The sequence below is a fragment of the Ambystoma mexicanum genome, chromosome 6p, assembly GCF_040938575.1.
Source record: "Ambystoma mexicanum isolate Mex_15411 chromosome 6p, UKY_AmexF1_1, whole genome shotgun sequence".
Lineage (NCBI taxonomy): Eukaryota > Metazoa > Chordata > Amphibia > Caudata > Ambystomatidae > Ambystoma > Ambystoma mexicanum.
The window spans coordinates 484,384,770-484,397,256 of record NC_090935.1 but is presented as its reverse complement, the minus strand read 5'-3'; positions in this window follow the sequence as shown (position 1 = coordinate 484,397,256).

Here is a 12,487-nt window from a genome sequence, read left to right as displayed (position 1 = left end):
TCCCAGTGTTTTACTTGCCTTGAGTCTGTGGGACATAGTAGGACCAGTGTGACAAATGAGTGGTGCAACGATAACTTCGTTGTACAAACTGGGGCACAGCACAGGGCAAAACAAGTTTTGCTTCAAATTCAATAGTATTTCAGCTATTCCTATCTTATTAATGAGTAATAAATCAATGCAATTTGATTAAATCTTCACCAAATATAAACTGTCGAAATTTGAGATACAAACAGTACAAAAAGGGATATCATTTGTCCCTAATTACAGTAGCACATTACTGAAATAGAAAATTGCTTTTTTCAAACTGGCGAGAAAAATGAAGTTGAAACTTTTCTTTGACACTTTAGAAATCCCAGAGAAGAAACACCAATCTGATTTTCTGGAGTTGAATCCTAAAAGTACCTTTACACCGCCCATACAGAACACATCTATGGACACCTTTCAGAAGTCGGTGCTAAGAGACATGAAGAAGATAATATTTGTAAACCGATCAAGAGGTAATTTAACCTCGAGAGAAAAACAAGCACTAGACCACTTATGGGAAAATGCAGAAATCATTTTTAAACCAGCTGATAAAGGGGGTGCCCTAGTGATAAAGGACACTAGCAAATATAAAGCTGAAGTAGTGAAACAATTGAGTGATCAAGACACATATCTGGAAATTTTCCAAGACCCAACTGAACAAGTACGTGAAATCATCAAAAAGACGTTAGATGAAGCTGAAGAGGAAGAGTTCATCACCCACAAAACTAAATGTTTTCTTACCAACACACACCCATTAATACCAGTCATCTACGTTTTACCAAAAATTCACAAAAACCTGATGGAACCTCCTGGTCGACCAATAATTGCAGCCAATAACAGCTTACTAGAACCAATTGCCCAATACATTGACAAGATTATCCAACCTCTTGCACAAAACTGTACCACATACATAAAAGACACCAACCAATTTCTCAAGAAACTTGGACAAGTGAATTTTGACACAAATACCGATATTTTATTTTCCATGGACGTAACAAGTCTATATACCAACATAACGCACCAGGCTGGATTGGAAGCTGTGGAATGGATGTTACTGAATACAGAATTACCAGTTAAAAGTGATCGTCTTTTCATTTTGAAACTTCTGACAATTGTACTTAACAACAATTTCTTCTCTTTTGAAGACAGACATTTTGTCCAAATATCAGGCACATCAATCGGGGCCGCTATGGCCCCAAGCTATGCGAATATCTACATGTCCTACTTGGAGGAGACACAAGTAATCGATAACCCAAGATGGAAAGACAAACTGAAATTTATCACAAGATTTATTGATGATCTGTTTGGCATTTGGAGAGGTGAAGAAGAAGAGCTTCTGGAGTTTTTTGAGTTTATGAATAACCTAGCCCCAAGAATAAAGTTCATGCACAAATACAGTCGGACGACCATGGAATTCTTAGATGTCCAGATTTACTTGAAAAACAATAGACTGGAAACAACGATCTTCACAAAAGAAACAGATAGGAATAGTCTGCTTTTGGCTACAAGTTTCCACCCGAAGAAAACGATCTCAAGCATTGCGCTAAGTCAGTTCTTGAGGTACAGATGTATTATCTTAGAGGAATGTGAATATGAACTGAAATCAAGTGAACTTAGAGAGAAATTCATCAAAAGAGGATACAATAATGAAATATTGAGTCAACAGGCAACGACAGTCAAGAACATCACAAGACAAGAATCACTTACGACGAAAGTGAAAAACACCAACACTGATTTGGTATATGTTACTACTTATTCTCAACAGAGTAACACGATAAACAAAATAATCAAAAAAGAATTGGGAAATATTATCCCAGGATGCTACTTTGGCGAAAATATTTCCATCACCACCACTATTTGCATATAACAAAAGTAGATCATTGTAGGATCATTTGATTAAGTCTATACAGGGGGACCATACCATGTAATAATTGTAGCCATTGCAACAATGTGATGAAAGGTAATTCCATCAATCATCCCGACACTGGGCGAAGTATCTCTCTGAAAATACATACTCATGTACACCAAGAATGTTATCTATGGCATAAAATGTCCGTGTGAACTATACTACATCGGGTTAAAAGCCAGGAAAGCGAAAACCTGTTGGGGTGAACATAAATCGAACATTCGGTGAAATCACCGGTAGCTCAACACTTTGACGCAGCTAAACATTCTATCGCACAGATCCAGTTTGTCATTCTAGAACATGTAAAACTACCAAAAAGAGGAGGGAATATTATAAAATTATTACAACAAAGAGAAATATTCTGGATCGATAAGCTCGACACAATGAATCCAAGGGGGATGAATTTAGATTGGGATCTTAATTGCTATTTATGAACACTTTCAAAAAGAAATGGACATGAAAGTTCCACCAGGGAATTGTGACGTATCCCAAACTTTTAAACTTACAACAGTAATGAAGTAAGATTCTTGAGTCGGCTATAAATATACATGGATATAATTGCATAGGTTAAAATGCTCTGTATTGCGTAAAAATGTTGTTTTAATGACAAAAGGTTTTCGTGTTGTACAAGATGAGAAAATGTTTTCTAATGATCAAAGTGTTACCCGTTTTACAAAAATGTGTACGCCATACTTGCATTATTATTACTGACACAGGATGAGAAAGGGTGAGAAAGGGTGAAACTAGGCACATTCCTGAACCATTTTTAAAATAAACCCACAAATCATTAGAATAGGTTCATATAATCTCTCCTAATTGAACATAGCGAATCTACTATAAAATTTGGCTGTAATATATTGAATTCTTCTAGCATCATCCATAGTAGTTAGATCTACTCCACTAGAATATCCCTTAATAACATTGACAGCTTTGTTCTCCCAATATAGCGCCCATATCGGCCTTACAGCTTTTACAAAACTAACGATGAGTGGCCGCGGTTGCCTAGCGACCAGCACAACAGCCCGGCGTTTCTGAACTCTGCGGAGAGCAGCAGCGCGCATAACACTGATGCAGGAAAGTTAGTTCCAAACTGGTAAGAATATACACTTCTCCGCGTTCATTCGCGGATGTAGTTTAAAGGATTGGTTCTAAATGTAGCCCTATACTCTTAGACTAACTGAAGCCCTATTACTACAGATTCACTGCAAGTAGAAGCAGGTAACGTTACGGGTCGATCGGGAACCCGGCAACACTTCAAGATTAGAAAAAGAAAGGCAGAAGGGGACTACATCCTGCTCACCCATAAGGTAGGATATGGGTAACAGCAAGGTTTATAACTTAGAGAATGTATTTGCTTCATTATAATCATAAACAGCATATTCTAAAAAGAATCATGCTTTATTTGTTTACGGAGTTTTCCTAAATTGGAATAAGAACACAAAAGACAGTGGCAGTAACCAATTGAATCAACCACCTACACAGTGGTGAGTTACACTAGTTACCCTAGTAACCATGTATTAGAACACTCATGTAAAAGGTGGCGTGCAGGGGGACCCAGCGCTGACTTTAGCGACTGTTCCCTCTTCACACCACACTCTATAATCTAGATTACTCACTGGTGAAACATATTTTATCTTTATTTTGCAGCTTTTGAAACTCACCACGTTGTGTGGTAGCAAGCTTTTCTTGAGAGGGAGATACTAGCCCTGAAGGTCGGTTCATCCGAATTGAGCAACGTTAAGTTGATTCTTAAATCATTATTCAATAAATCAAGTGATGTAGTTATATAAATTATGTTTTACAGAAAAACTCCAATATCTTTAAAACCTGAAGAAGGGCACCAATAGCCCGAAACGCGTAGTTTAAGATGGGAAATTACAACTGGGAAACCTATCAAGATTATTGGATCACGTGAATGAATATGCACATATGAAGATGAAAAAATATGTGATAAGTGTAAAAAATGTGAAGAAAAACACATATGAGTTAATATGTCAAAACTTTGTTTATGATGCACAATTTGATTGTTTTTTAGTAATGTCGGGAACTCTACAAAATAAATGCTTTATTTTATATGAATATGGTGAAGATTTAATCAAATTGCATTGATTTAATTACTCATTAATAAGATAGGAATAGCTGAAATACTATTGAATTTGAAGCAAAATTTGTTTTGCCCTGTGCTGTGCCCCAGTTTGTACAACAAAGTTATCGTTGCACCACTCATTTGTCACATTTGTAACAGTAGAGGTAGCACTCTACTAATTGGGAGCACCTTTTAATTATATCGAAAGATCCATTTAATTATCAAACTGAACCATAAGACGTTTTATAGCATTGTGTGCGCCTCCACATATCCAGGATACATAGTAGGACAGACCTACTCGAGGTGTACAAGAGAGATGATTGCAAGCGGTAGAATGCTTCAGTCTATAAGTGAAAGTATCATCACGCTCTTGTACAAGTGGAGGGGAGAGAGGTGTGACCTCAAGAACTGGAGGCCCATCTCTCTCCTGAACGTGGACTACAAGATTCTGGCAAAGACAATGGCGACTAGACTCAGAGGTACTATCAGTGAGATTGTCCACCAAGGCCAGACCTGCGGGTCCCTGGACGTAGGGTCGCTGACAGCATCGCCCCGATTAGAGACACAATCCAGTATGTCACGGACTGCTAGGTCTGGCCAGCAATGGTGTGCCTTGACCAGGAGAAAGCCTTCGATCGCCTCTCTCATGAGTTCATGGACAGGGTCCTACAAGGGTTTAGGCTGGGGTAATTCTATAGAGCTCATGGCGGAGTACATCAGGAATAACCCAGACATCAGAGTCACGCAAGAAGAGAGGTGAAGTGTTTGCTCTACATGGATGACGTTACCCTCTTCTGCGCAGACGGCCAGATCAGCGTCAGAGCTTCTGAGGACATGTGAAGACTTTGGCCACGCATCGGGTGCAAAGATCAATGCAGCGAAATCCCAGACCATGCTTTTTGGAAAGTGGGATACTAACCAGAAGCCCCTTTCCTTCCCAATCGAGAAGGACTTCATCAAGATCCTTGGGGTCTGGTATGGGAAGGAGGGGGCAGCACTGAAAAATTGGAAGGAACGCCTGGCCAGGGTTAAACAGAAACTGGGTCTCTGGAGTCTCTGCAAACTGAGCATGGAAGGGAAAGCTCTGGTGCTGATAGACGACACCCTGCCCATGCTGCAGTATACAGCCTCTCTTCCACCCAATGTGGCGCGGGCCATCAATGTCATAGTCTTCCACTTTGTCTGGGGCGCAAATATGGACAGAGTGAAAAGAACATCCATGCACAAAAGGAATCCATGACCTCCCTACTAAACTCCGGGTCTTCTTCACATGTACCTCTGTCAGGATTTCCCTGGGTAACATCAATAAAACCCACCCTGCTTATCTTCTTTTCCACTTCTTCCTCGCACCAACATGGAGGAGGCTGGGCCGGGACACGTGGGATAACTCCCTCCCTTGCAACTGGTCCCTTCCCTGGTACTACAGGCGGATGGAAAGGTTTGTGGGGGATTTCGGCCTTCAATGGGTGATGTCTACATTGTGGAACCTGAGAACGATCCACAGCCTGATTAGGACAAAGGACATGACAGACCCCAATGAGGACCTGCAGGCGTCCACAGTCACCCAGGTGTGGGAGAATGTGTCATCAGATAAACTTCTGAACATCCACAAAGACATTGCCTGGCTGACAGTGAGAGGGGCACTGCCTGTGCACGCATTCATGCACAGACGGGGCCTCTGCCCACACAGGAACTGTCCAAGGGGGTGACCGGCAGAGGAAACAGTACCATCTGTTCTGGGCGTGCCCCTTTGCAAAGAAGCTATGGAGGTCCCTGAACACTGAATTAGGTGCTCACATCCCTCTCCAAGACTTTCTCCACCAGTCTGTGCTGTACGGACATTTTGCACTGTCCCACGCAATGAAGGCAATGCAGGACTGCTGGCAGATCCTCTGCTGCCTAAAAGGCATTCTCTCTCCTAGTTCTCAACGGGAAGCTACTGACAACAGAGGTCTGCCGCAGGATGATCTATGGCCTGCTAAGAACCTATGCAATCAAAGACGGCCTGGAAGATGGGGGATCTCAGTAAAACCCCCACCCCAGGCAAACCTCCTAATAAAGACTTTCCGCCGAACCAGGCAAACACATGAACTTTGCACAAACTACAGACATTCTGAACAAAAATACATGTTTCCAAAGTAAATTGAAGCCACCCCTCCTGCTTTGAAGGGGGAATGTAAATGTTCCTAAATGTCATTTACTGAATTTAATTTATTTCCTTTTGTACCATCTTTTAAGCACTTAAAGATATTTTTACAAAAAAAAAGGTGGTTCTCCCAGGCAGACACCATGATCACTTGGTTCTCTTCTGGCCTGCAATCCCGCCAAGGAGCTGCAACAAGCTTATGAGCAAAAACTGCACTTTTAAGTGCTTTTCTGGAGCTGTTTTGCAGAAAAAATTTGGGAGAAATAGAGGCAGGACTGCTACAACGGTGACGAGATGGCTTGTTCCTGACCCCTGGAATGACGAAAACCATCAGGATGCAGAGGAGACCAGAGGCGGATGGCAGCATAGCTCAGCTCAGCAGGGAAACCTTCTCCAGGCTGATGATTACTGGCATGTGCTTTGCCACTTCATAAGTCTGGTGCCTGCAGGTGTTTCCAGCATCAGGGACATACCTTGTCACCCTGGCATCAGGACTGCTGCCGCCGCTATTGGTCCATGTGCTGGAGCAGAAGGGAGGAGATGCCAGTCGCAGACTTCTCCATGGAGTGCCAGCAGGAGAAGGAGGTTAAGAGGATGACGGTGCACGTCTACAATCTCCGCCGCCATGCACATTATGGAAGGACCCCGTGAGATCCATTGACAGCAATGTAATCTGGGTTGCTAAGTGCCACGTCACCGCAAAGCTGCAGGAAGACCCATGAGCAGCAGACGGGACCCGCAACTCCCCATTCAGTTCCGCCATAGGCCGAGACGCTGGCTACCTGACTCTGCAACAGGTGTGGCAAGCCGGGCCACACGGGCAAGTACTGTGCTGCCCTAACCTGCAGGAACTGCCGGTACGAGGGCCACATTGCCAAAGACTGCTAGGCGGAGGAGGCAAAACGAAAAAGGTGATGGCTGGAAGGTTTTGAATAAATCATAACCACAGGCAAAGCTCTGGCCAACACTCCAGACCATTGTTATTTAGTCTGCCAAGCCATTACAGAAGGGGAAAAACCATATGCAAATCAGGCTTGGTCCTACCCCAAAAGGGGCAGTCCAGCCCAAACTGCTAGGTCACATCCCTTCTGCACGAGACCACAAGCATCCTCAGACATGTTTCAGCCTTGTTGGGCGTCATCAGTGAGGAGTAGCTTGGGTCTCTAGGCCCGGGAGACTCGGGATCCACGTCTGGGCATACCCGTCCCACTCGGGGTGACTTTAGCAAAACTAAAAGATGATGGCTGGAAGGTTTTGAATAAATCATAACCACAGGCAAAGCTCTGGGCAACAGTCCAGACCATCTTTTATCAGGAGGCATGCAACCTCTGCGGTTAGGAGGGCTACCGCTTTAAGGACTGCCCCATCAGTGCCAGGTCCTATCCAGAGGCAGCAGCCCCCCAGAAAGAAGAGGTGCCACAATGTCCCAAAGGAATCCCCTTCTACTGTGGCCCCCAAGAAAGGCAAAAAGGAGGGCAAACCTACGACACTCAAGCCGGCCACCACACCAAAGGAAGCCCAGGAAAGCGAAATGGACACCAGACACAGCACACCGCAGACCAGCTAAGCACAACAGCTGGGTCTCCAGCCCAACACTGAGGACGCAGAGGAGGGCCCATGGTCAAAAGTAGAGACAAACAAAAGAAAGAGGCGGCTCAATGAGTCCCCCCACCACACTGTGCAGGGGGCATCAAAAAACCCTCCAGCAACAGCTTCGACCTGCTGGGGGACGAGGCAGAGCAATATTGTTTGTTTGATAGATAGATTGATTGTTTTACTCCGCTGCTGTTCTTATATTCTTTTTAGCATTTTACGTGATATTTAAAAAAAAATTGAATTTGAGTTGTATTATATTGATTTAGGTATTTCATTGTGTGCTGAATTTCTCTCTCCTTTGGGGCGCTTGTACAGCTCTCATTATAATATTGTGTTGTGCGACTTGAATCAGAGTTTATAACTCTGCACGCACTGTGCTGGTTATATAGAACTACAGTTCCCAGAGGAATTGTAGTTCCGAGGCACATCTAACTTTGTATCCAGGCACGAAGAAGCCCAGCCGGTCTGTGCCGGTCCGTGCGGGACCGGATGGGCGGAAGCACTTTCTCCTTTCGCCATGGGTATTGCTGGGGTGCTGGCTGCGATTACGGTGGTAAGAAGAATATTCAATACTATTAGGATACCGATCTCTCCTACATTGGTGGGGGGGGCAGGTAACGTGCAACGTATCGAGCTTAACGATAACCTTAATTCCCCCGAGCGCAATTAAAGTGGGGATTCTGATAGAGGAAGTTACTTCCTACGTGCCAGCTCACGCTCTGGAGGTGAGCGTTGCAGATGCTGCGGCTCCCTCTTTTGAAGACTGTACCAAGCATGCCATCTGTAAAGCTCCTATAGCCTTTGGCAATGAGAGCGGCTGAAATATTACCTGTGAATGAAATAGGAACTGTTCTACCATCTCATGTCCCTCAGATGATATTGGGGGATATCCCACAGAGCTGTAGAAAACCTATTTTATCCATAAATAATATTAATTTTATGATGCTGAACTCTACCTCACTAGTGAAACACGCCACAAAAGGTTGCGACTTGTATTGAAGAAAAGAGCATTGATGTCTGTGCTATCACAGACTTGGGTACACATTGCTGCAGCTCTTACTTTTTTTTTTTATTAATTGAAGGCTATTGGTTTTGAACAGTGACAAGCAATGAGAAAAAAAATATAACCACATGAGGAACACATCCTATTACTTATCCCCACCGAAATCCCCACCTCCCTCCCAGTATCCCCATTAGTTTTAATTAAACTCTTCTTCAAGCAAACCATCCGCCCTCTCTTTGCAAACCATCCGCCCTCATCCCCCTCACCCAAATGCATTGCAAAATTGGAGCCATTCTGTTTCTATGGATGCACTTCCCCGTGAATCGCTGCTGTGATCCTTTCCATTGTGTGTATGTCTTTTGCTGTATTTGAACACTCTTTAACTGTGGGAATGATCATCCTTTTCCAATATCTAGCACGGCAGGCTCGTTCCGCCAGGAGGAGAAAGTGCACCAGCGGTGTGAGGGGATGCCACTGATCCTCCTGTCCCTACCCCAAACAATACCAACATGGATTTGAGCGTGCATTTCCCCTCCCCCTGCCTCTTTGATCCAGCCTAGGACCTCCGTCCAATACACCTGTACCCTGGGACAGCCCCACCACATGTGCCAGTAGTTGGCTCTGGCACCGCAAGCATGCCAGCAATGAGGGTCAACCGCAGTGAACATTTTGGATAGGCGCATCGGATCATATTGCCACTGGTGTAACAACTATACGGTGTGGAGCTTGTACTGGCACGCTATAGAAGTTTAGAAGGCCCTCCTACACATCAGCTGCCAAAGGTGCTCCCCCACCTCCATCCCCAGGTCTGTTTCCCACCTTGCTCAAGCCCCAATATGACCCCCTCCTTCGTTTCCAAGAGGGCCCCATAGAGACGTGAGATAAACCCTTTAATTTCCTTATGTCCATCGAGGACCTTTTCAACCGGCATGAGCTCTCTCTGTATACGCTCTTTCCACTTCTCTGCTGTGAATGTTCCATTTAACCTGAGGTACAAGAGCACTGACAGTTTGCCTATTTTGAGCGCCTTGTCCAGGTCCTAAATACTTACGAAGTCCCCTCCTTTCCACAGCTGACCTACCCGGGCGAGCCCACCTTTGAACCAGGACTGGTACTGTTCAACCTCTGGGATAGCGTCTCTCACTGGTGGAGCCCAGATATGGCTCACCAGGGAGGGCCAGATAGTAATCTCTTCCTTCTTCCCACCCATTCCCAGCACCTCCCAGTGGACTCCCAGGATTGGATGTTCATGGATTAGCATGGGGAGTCTACTTCTCGGGACCCAAAGCCATTCCCCCACTGTTGCCGGGAGCATGTGCTGATTCTTCAAAAATAGCCATTGCCTCTCTGGATCCTCCGTCAAATGTGGGACCAGAGCACTCATTTATGCCCCCCTATAATATATTAACAGGTCTGGGAGTCCCCACACCTCCCCTATCCTTCGGCAGCATTAACGTCCCATATTCCACCCTGGGCTTCTGATCTTGCCAGAGGAACTTTAAGATACACAGCTTTGCTTCCTTCAGGAGTGCTTCCGGGGCACTGATAGGCAACATTTGAAACAAATATAGCACCCTCGGGAGAAGGTTCATCTTTACCGCAATTTGCCCTCCCCATCCAAGAAAGCTGCCCCCTCGTCACGTTATCATTTCTGAAAACAACTTCTCGAAGAGGGGAGGGGTAATTAGCAGTGCCCAGATCCTCCCCCGGTCTAACTATGTTGACACCTAGATATTTGAAACCTTCCCGTTGGATCTGCAGTCCCAGGCACCTGAGTGCGCCTTAATCTCCAACACCATCTGCAGCCAAAGGGAATATTACAGACTTATCTCAGAGAACCTCCCATACTCCTCGACTATTGCCAAGGCCTCCGGGACAGACCCCCACCGCCCCCCAGATTCACCAAGTGGAGCATTACCTCATCCCCATAAAGTCCCAGCTTGAACTCTCTACCACCCACTGCGATACCCTCGACCTGTTGGGCCAGCCTCAGGTACTCCGCCATTACCTCCATCATCAAAGCGAACAAGAGCGGGGAGAGAGGGCAGCCATGCCTCGCCCCCCCTCTGTAGTACAAAGGACTGTGATAGGCACCCATTTGCTGTGGCCCGGGCCACCAGAGCTGCAGAGAGTGCCCGTATCCCCCTCTGCATCCCTTCTCCAAACCTACATTTCTTCAATACCCCGTGGAGAAAGCCCCAGTCCACATGGTCAAAAGCCTTCTCGGCATCCAAGGCAACCAGTACCAGGTTCCCTGCACTCCTTGCTGCAGCCCCCATTAAGTGTAGCGCTTTGCACCGGGTGTCAGCCCCCTGCCTACCCTGGATAAACCCCACCTGGTCAGAATGGATCAATTTCAGCATGAGATTCTCCATGCGTGTGGCAAGCACTCTGGTGAAAATGTTGGCATCAACGTTAAGCAAGGAGTTGGGGCGATATGACTTGCAACTCTCCAGATACCTGCCTGCTTTAGGAGTGACCGTATCAATGCCTTCCCAAAGGATGGGGGAGCCCTCCCCGTGGCCATAATGTTATTAAATAGGCTTGCCAAGTGCTTTGAGAGAGTGACCCAGCGAAGGTCTTGTAGAATCCGTCTGTGTACCCGTCCTCACCTGGAGCCTTTCCCAGCTTAATTTGCTTTTCCAACTCGCTGCTCTCACTAATTCAAAGGCTCGGCAAAGGAAACCCCATGAGGTATTTGTCTAACTCCTCCTCCCTCACCTCTCCCTCTCTCCCATATAGATTCTCATAAAATACAGTGAATTCCTGGGCCACCTCCCCTGCCGGAGAGCAAAGCTGCCCCCCTCGATCCCTGACGCCCATCACCCATCTCTCAGCCTTTGGCCCGGCAGCCTGGCCACCAACAATTCATGGGCCTTGTCCCCTTTTCATAATATCTCTGTTTCAGGAACTGCAGGCTGGCCAGCACCTTGCCCATCTCTAGAGCTCTGAATTCTCCATGCTTTTCCCTTGCCGACTTAAGGTCTTCTTCCCTCTCTCTTTCCCCCTTCCCTTCCATCCTCTCCAGACCACATATTTCTCCCCCGAGTTTCCCGGCTAATAGGGTTCTAACCCTCTTTTTGGAGGCACCCTCTCGGATGAGAAGACCCCTCCATGTCGGCTTTGCTGCGTCCCAAACCATCCCCTGCTCCACCTCCCCTGTGTCGTTAAGTCGGAAGAAGTCCTCAATTGCTGCTCTCATCTCTTCTGCAAACACAGTGTCCTTCAAGAGAGTATCATTACACCACCATAGGGTTTCCCGGGGCCTCAGTCCCGTAAGGGTCATCGTCATTTCAACCATATTGTGATCTAACTGATCGGGACATGGTTGCAAGTGGCAACCCTACTGACATGCCGTTGGTGTGTAAACCAATAGTCGATCCTCGTCCGGGATCCATGGACAGGGGAGAAGAAAGTAAAGCTCTTCTCTACCGAGTGAGATTCCCGCCACATGTCCACCAACCCCTAATCCGACATGTAGTCCATAAATCTGCCATGCGGGTGCCTTTCCCCACTTCCCAGAATTACCTGCCCGCTACTGTGATCCATCCCCCTGTCCGCCCACATGTTAAAATCTCCCCCTCCACCAGGATTAAGCCCTGAGCTCTATCTAGCATTTCGCTCCCATTGCTTCTCACAGAAACTGCATTCGTCCCAAGTTCGGGCAGTATATAGAGGCAAAGGTCAGCATAGATCCCTCAATGGACCCCGAAATCACCAGAGCCC